Source organism: Schistocerca piceifrons, chromosome 6, assembly GCF_021461385.2.
Source record: "Schistocerca piceifrons isolate TAMUIC-IGC-003096 chromosome 6, iqSchPice1.1, whole genome shotgun sequence".
NCBI lineage: Eukaryota > Metazoa > Arthropoda > Insecta > Orthoptera > Acrididae > Schistocerca > Schistocerca piceifrons.
The window spans coordinates 427772168-427780884 of NC_060143.1; the positions used below are offsets into that span (position 1 = coordinate 427772168).

At 34.4% G+C, this 8717-nt stretch overlaps 1 pseudogene; it reads left to right on the plus strand.

The window, feature by feature from the left end:
- Window positions 1–3937: 3937 nt before the first annotated feature.
- LOC124803918 lies at window positions 3938–4055 on the plus strand (annotated as a pseudogene).
- Window positions 4056–8717: the final 4662 nt, after the last annotated feature.

Below are 8717 nucleotides of genomic sequence, written 5' to 3' on the forward strand. Positions count from 1 at the left end.
TAAAGAAGTGTCGAATATTTTCAGAAGTATCTACCTAATCTAGAAAAAAGTCAAGTAAACACGGGCTCGGAAACTGGTACTTTCTGAGAGCTGGACCCTTGTTCGTTGTGGCTGAAAACAAAAGTGTTAAGCATCGTCAGAGGTGGTAGTACATTCTGCTGTGTCACTTTATCATCAAGTACGATTTTACAGTGGTTCTTGTATAGACCTGTGCAACCACGTACCAGAATATTGGTTCTACAGCACAAGAGAGATGTTATACGCATAAACACTACTTATAGTTAACACATCTGATTTTTTTATTTTATAAAAAAGTATACCATACTTCGTAGGGAATGCTCATACCTGTTCGTGAACTTCAAGATAAGGAATAATAGTTCAGGGAAGTGATCACAAATAGGTAGCGTATTACAAAATCTGCATTTTAACTCCACTACCTGCTTCCTAATATGATTCCTAGCTTATTAGAATCTAATACACTGAAATACGGAACTTACAAGACTTTAAAGCTGATCGCGCTGCGTGAATTGTCATTCTCATCCTCGTATTCATGAATCATAAACCACATATACAGTCTAATCCCATTCAAAGTTAACATAGGAATGGATACAGAAAATTAAACCTTTTACTCTTTAATAGCACGTTAAACTCAGTAGCAAAACTATTTACGTAGACTTTTTTCTTATCGTAAATTAAATCCAGCGAAAGTTACGGTTTGACACAATATCAGAGTTTAAGTTACAAGCTAGGTCTGCTCTTTAATTTACTAACTTTATTTTATTTTGGTTTTTATGAAAATTAATCCAATTTTTTCTGATATTTATAACTTTCCACTACAGAAACTGTTTGTGATGTTAATGATTTCAATAGAGTATTTGAAGCTGTGATTTTTAGTTAGTTTATTTTAATAATAATCATATTTCTTCTTCCAAGTAGATAGTCGTAATACAGTTATACTATTTGAATTAAAATTATCTGAATCACAATTACCTAGCAAATATTCAATACCTTTTCTTCACTTGATATGACTTTTTCAAGTTACTATTTTCACTGATTCAAAATACAGGTCGTAGAAGGGTTATTTGAATGATATTGTGTGGTGTAAACTAATTTTTCCTTTTTATTTCAAAATCAGTATAGCCAGTTCGTCGTACGTGTACGAGTGTCTGCAAAAACATAAATTCCCACTTAGGGATACCAATATTAAGAAAAAGAAACAAAATCGTATGAGCCACTATCACATTAATTCAATCAAACATTTTAATCAAACCTCACAACCTGTTAGGGTGAAGGTGTCATAGTCTCACTACTACACCTGGGCGAAATGGTCACTCGACCCAGTTTTTAGTAAGTGATAGCTGTGCTGCACATTGGTCTTTTTATAATGCTTCCTTCAATATTCGTGTTCTGTCTTTAACAATGTCAGGGCAGATATTTACTAAAGCACAGGCAAATCGTCAGCGAAGGATCAAGATCAATTTCCTTGCACGCAATGAATAAAACGCTCTTGTGTCACCTCACTCAAGGCCCAAATCAACCATTCCACCCTCAATAAACAACCACAACTCTATCCTCCACACAAATAGTAGCCACAAATCAGATTCCTCAGGTTGTGCTAGGAGAACCTAGTGTTACACCATGGAAGCCTAAAGATCCCAGTCCACCATCATGAAATAAAACTTATAACCACACTCACCAAGTCCCGTTCGTCACATCTCATTAAAAATAGTTCCCTACCAATAAATAATTGCAAGCCCAACTAAGTATTACTCGCAATTAAAAATCCCCCTCCACAGCATGAACTCTTAAGGAAATCGTAATTTGTCAATCAAGATGATGTCTGGTTTGTGGGGCGCTCAACTGCGCAGTCATCAGCGCACGTACAAAGTCCCAATTTTACACAGTCCAATTTTTTTCACAGACACTGTCACGAATGATGATGATGATGAAATGACCAGTGCAACACCAACACCCATTCCCCGGGCAGAGAAAATCCCCAACCTGGGATCTCGTGATCCAGAGGCAGCAACACTAGCCACTAGACGACAACCTGAGGACTTCGTCAGTCACGAAACCAGCGAAACCATAAGTCCTTACCACAAATTTCCAAAACTAGTGAAGCAGATCCCACCGAGCCACCGAAATCACGGCACACGTTCGTTCGCTTCTGTTATCTATCGTACCCGAGAATATTCCCTTCTCGGTACGAAGTATGAACGATATCCTCGTTCGATAAACATGGTACTGTCTATTTATTACAAGTAAAAAGGATGGGAACCATTAAATTTTAACAATTGTACATCCTCGCTATCCATTTTAACGATTTCAAAATTGTTGCCTGTTGGCTGCATTCTCGATGACGAATTATGACGCATGGCTGTAACCTGGATTTTGGGGGGTGACACGTTGTAGCGGACAACAGTGACTCACTGACGTGCAAGTAATGCAGCACGATACTATGAACTCTGCAGCGTAGCAACAATATTTATATTGGACAATTTTAAACCAATTATTTTAACATTTCCTGGATATTAACACGTTTCCAAATGCTGATTTCGCTAAGGAAGGACCATAAAAAATAATGGTTGTTTTGCAAAATGATAAATAACAACACACCACTACATGAAAAAGGATCCCATTAGATCAGTCTGTACAGGTGTTCATAGGAGAGAGTCAATCTGACGCCCACTGATTACAATTGTTATAGGAGGTGCACAGTGTGACGTCTGTCGATGACAGTGCATCCATCTACCCTTCCGCTTAAGGAATCACATATTCTTTGAAAAATGTGTGATTGTTGTATTAGGTGCTGACATGCATTGAACGCGATCATGTCGTTTCTGGACATCGTTACTTGAGTGGCGTAGAGCAATTGCTTCTAGTGTTCCGATAACCAAAAATGTGGGGGATCGACGGCTGGGGAACGGATTTTCATCAACCCTCACATGTTCGTTATGAAAGGTCACAACGCCATCTCTTGTGAAACCCGCCTTGTTGGTAAAGAAATCTTCGAATAAATCAATTGATCTGCAATAAACTTCTGCCAAGTGACAGAACTGCAACTTCCTATGGTGTTCTTCTGGACATAACGCCTGGACGTGATGAAGACCGTATGGATGTAGCAATTATTCACATGATACCGCCCAGCCAAGAGGATGTCTTACTTCTTCTGCTCCTTCCAATCGCTGCACACTTATTCCAGGTCTTTCATCCAGTAAATGTATCATAAAATTCTCCAACAGAGGTGTGTGGACTACTGGCCTTGTGGGTTGGTAGATGACCTGTGTCGCAAGGATACTTGAAAGACGACGAAAAAGCTTATCGGATGTTTCATTGCGACGTGGATGTTTGCCTGCGATGACGGAGCAAATTCGCAGGCTTCTTTGATTTGCTAACCCATAGCAGAAAATCATATCCGTCATGTCACTTGTGGAGTAGTATGCTGCATTTGCTGACATATGGAAGACAAAAAATAATGCACTGAACTATTCACATACAGGACACTACAAACAGTATAATAATAGCAAACATACAAATTAAGCATTTTTTATGAAGCTACGAAACATTGTAAGTAATTTACTGCACAAAAACACACACTAACGTGGGTGAAACTACAGTACCAAAACACAACAAAGAGTATCCGATGCTTAGACTATTGTATACCCTACACTAATTGGACACCACAACAGATGTATCTCAGCAGTGATTGTGTACATTCAGTGCACATAGCTTAATTGGAATAAACAACGTTATTACAAGTTAATTAAATTAATTAAACCATAACTGTATGTCCAGAAATCGTCATAAATATAATATGATCTTCGATTCCCTAAAATCTTTATAGATGTAGCACTGTATAATACACTTTTCGACATATTATCTTATAAAAAGTTTATATACTATCATATAATTAATATAATTAATTCCTAAAAAGTGTGGCAACGGCCTTGCCGCAATGGATACACCGGTTCCCGCGAGATCACCGAAGTTAAGCGCTGTCGGGCGTGGTCGGCACTTGGATGGGTGACCATCCTGGCCACCATGCGCTGTTGCCATTTTTCGGGGTGCACTCAGCCTCATGGTGCCAATTGAGGACCTTCTCGACTGAATAGTAGCGGCTTCGTTCAAGAATACCATCATGACGACCGGGAGTGCGGTGTGCTGAGCTCATGCCTCTCCTACCCACATCCTCCACTGAGGATGACATGGCGGTCGGATGGTCCCGTTAGGCCACTCCTGGCGTGTGAATGCGGAGTGCGCAAAAAAATAGTCCATTAATAACAAACCAAGTACTCTCACCATACCGCCTTACCACTTCCATAAAAACCCAAGCCAATTTCGGGTGAACTAGAATCAATTTTAAAAACCCTAGAGCAATATTTTTCTCTAATTACAATCTAAATATAATGAAATAAAATTTTACTTGAAAATAATGCATACTTTGAGAGCACTAGAATTAAGTGGTGGTACCAGTAGGCCACTCATGGCCTGACGACGTAGTGCATAAAAAGGTAGTCCATTAATAACATACCAAGTACTCTCAACATACCCCCTTACCACTTCCATAAAAACCCATGCCAATTTCGGGTGAACTAGAATTAATTTTAAAAACCTTAGAGCAACTTTTTTCTCTAATTAGAATCTGAATATAATGAAATAAAATTTTAGTTGAAAATAATGCATGCTTTGAGAGCAGTAGAATTAAATTTGAAAAATATTTTGAGATTGCAAATCATTTTTTATTCCTTTATATGAAGTCCACAAAATTACAGTAAAACCTTTCAGCACCTTTTGAAAAGAAACCCAGTGCCGTTCTTTTTCTGGTGGTATTCTCTTTACTTCACTTCACCACATCATGGTTTTTTGCTGAAAGTCATTGTTAGACTGCAACTAGGATGCTAACCATTGTCCAACCATCTTCTTCCTCTGGCAGTGTCTTGGCAATAACTTATGTAGACAGCAGTGCTGCTGCCACCGGATGTTCCTGTCTTCTACTAGATGGGCTCAAGCAGTGGACGACAACAGCAAAATATCTACAGTATTTGCTAGTCGAACCAACCTTGTAGCTATTCAGCTGTTCCCCACAGTACCAATTGTATATACAGTTGGTATTTGACTAACAAAATTCATTTGAGAAGAAGAATGATAACTCAGTTAGCAGCTTCCTGAATCAGCTCTGACAACTAAAGCTGTACAGGAAATTCTGGTTTCATGGCATGGAGCGACCTTCTGACTGCCCTGGATAATGTGCACTAGAAACAAAAAATATTCTATAACAGAATGACTTTGAACTAAGCAAAAACAAATAGTGAGAAATTTAGCTTATGGCTACTTGCAGATAATTTAAATAAAATTAATATTATAATATATTATCTACACAAAAGGAAAAAAAAATTCTTAGAAGAATTTTTGCCAATTACAGAACCATTCTGTGACAATATTATGGTAGTTAAAATGACAGATTTCATAAACTGTAATATAGATGCAGGCAAAAAACAACTTTTAGTTAATAAAGAAATATACAGAACTTTCAATAGTTTCCTGTGAGGAGTGTTTCCTAAATTTTGTTGTACTAAACATACTGTTAAAGGTAAGTTACATCCTCTATATTCGAATGCAAGGATATGCAAAGGACCTAAACAAGCTTTTAATGTAGATATCAATGTAATAACAAGTAAATACGCTAATCCAATTATTATTAGTTCCAAGACAGGATGAGCAGATGATAAGACTGACTCACTTTTAACAGAGTTACCAGAATTATTGCAAGAACTTTGTAAAGGCTTTCATCATTTATTAGATTAAATATGACACAAGATTTTTAGGGAATTTTTTGCACAGAAGAAATGAGCAATTATTTAACAAAAAATTTCAATTTTAGAATGCAATGAGAAAATAAAGAAGAATGTAATATATTAGTTAAACACAAAACACTGTAGGAAGAGACTGTGTAACATGGATGAATTCTAGAGTAATGATCTACAATATACTTGCTTTCCAAATAGCAAGTCCAGGAATTAACAAAATACTTAGAAAACACACTATAGATTTTTTAAATTGTCCAGATAGAAGAATAATGGAAATATTTGCTTATAAATTAGCTAAAGAAAATAGAGTTACATGACTGGAAGCAACAGTTTATCATCATATTAATCCAGAGTTCTAAAGAAAACGGTTACTTGATCCAATAATAGTCAGTTAAGAATTAATAACAAATACCAGCAAAAATTTAAAGAAACCTCCTTTATGTTCTGTTCCACTATCTAAAAGAGCAAAAATTAAGTGATTTGTCACAAAATAATTGCTGTCTCATCTATAAGAATTATCTGCAATATGTTTCTTGGGGTATCAAAGTCACAAAAAAAATAGTCAGTAATACAAATAAAAATTGTAACAGACAACAAAGAAGAAAGAGAAAAATCGATTAATTCTTTCTCATCTGTGTGTAGTTTTGACTATTTGCCTATTTATTGTAAAGAAATTTTCGAAGTGATGGAGAATGTAATTCCTGTGAAACAACCATGCTTTATGTAAACTAGAGAAACATATTATCCAGAGAAACATAGAATCCAGAGATACTCAATTCAGTAGTCAATTTTCCACGGTATCGAAATAAATAACTATTGAAGAATTAGTATTAATAAAAAGAAGTAACATCATTACATTCGGGTCCAGAAAAAGGACAAATATTATTAACAAACTCTATTCATATTCATATAAAGCAATTAAACTAATTACTATGGTATATTTACAATCTACTAAGAAATGAGAATGACAATTGGAAAATTTAAGTACACAAGAAAGAAAAGTGCTGTATTCAGATAATACTGTGTGGTTAAAAGAAGAACAGAAGAATATTTTGGGAAAGGAACAAAAAATAATAGAAAAGTAAGAAGAAACAAAAAATTGCTTTCAATGATAATGGATAGATTTTGTAGCAAGTGAAGTTTTAAAATTTATGCTTTTGTGATAAGTAATAAATGTAAGTTTAGATATATAGGTGTTTTGGGTGAAATAAATAGGAAAAAATGTATATATTGTTGAAGGATCCAATAAAAACAAATTTATACAAATGAAAAATAAAATAAAGTGTTCCTAAAAATCAAGGATTTATTTCTATTCCACATAATAGTCTCTGAAAGGAATTTACATTTTTTACTATCCTAAGAAAGGACAATTTTAGAGGTATGACCAGATGCTTCTTTTTTTACTTATAATGGAAATTCTTCTCCCAGAACAGCATACTTAAAAGCAGTAACTATTTCCCAAAACAAAGAGAGAGAAAGAAATGATCAAAAATGTAACAATGTGCAAAATATATAAATAAAAAACTGTAGGAGACTAGAGGTTCTACAATAAGGCTTAGATCTAATTATTTCTAAATACTGTCATTGAAAATTATCATACATTGACCAATATATCTTAAAATCCGAAAATACACAGGACAGTTTCTGCTTCAATTTCGGTTTGAGGAAGAGATTGTAGATCCAAATCACTAAAACAGATCAAACTAGATCATATTAAAACAACACCAAATAAAGACAAAGAGTAACTTGTATTAGTTGCTTAATTTCTATGTGCATCTGTTTGCTGTTGTATCTATTTTATTCATTTTAGATTTTTCTGGAATATTGATATTTTCTTTTTTAAACACTTTAACATTAATGGTCCATATGCTTCATTAATTCCAACTAAGTTTTCTATATACTTACACACAGAGTACAACATTTGGATAGTACACATACAACCATGCAAATGTTGTAATTTTCTATCTTGTGTACTTAAATTTTCTGATCTTCATTCTCACTTTTAGTAGACTGTAAATATACCAAATCACTTCGGTTAATTTCTGTATTTGTACATGGGTAGAGTTTGTTGGTAGCACTTGTTGTTTTTCTAGACAGAAATGGAACAATATCATTTGTTTTTATTAATCCCAGTTCTCCAATATTTATTTCATTTAATATTGTACGAAATAAACTATTGGATTTAGAAAAATATATATCTCCTGTTTTTATAAAACATGTTTGTTTTACAGGAAATACATTCCCTATCTCTTCCAAAATTTCTATACAGTTAACATGCAAATGGTTAAAATTATATGCATATGAAAATAATCAATTTTTATCTTTCCTCTTTATTGTCTGTTACAATTTTTATTTGTATTACTGTCAACATTTTGCATTTTTGTTATTGCAGCAGACACATTGCATAAAATTGTTGTTGAAAAGACAGCAATTATTTTGTAATGAATCACTTGATTTTTGACAAATTTTAGATAGCAGGACAGAAAACAAGTAGCTTTCTTGAAATATGTGCTTCGATTTGTTATTAATTCTAAACAGTCTGTGAATGGATAAATTCCTGTTCTTTTTGGAGATCTGGGTTAATATAATTAGAAAGTGTTGCTTCCAGTCTTGTAATTCCATTCTCTTAAGCTAATTTGGAAGCAAATATTCCTATTAATTTTCTATCTGGACAATTAAAAAAATCTATAATCTGTTTTACAAGTTATCTGTTAATTCATGGACTTGTTTTTTGGCAAGCGAATCTGTTGTAGATCTTTAATCTAGAATTAGAATTCAACTGTATGTTCCCAGATCAATTTGTTGCTTTCTGTTCTCAGCTAACAGTTCCCAAAATGCTTCCTCCATTGCTTCAGAGTAAACATCTAGGTAGAATCACGATGAATGCTTCTATTTCAATAATTTATTCTG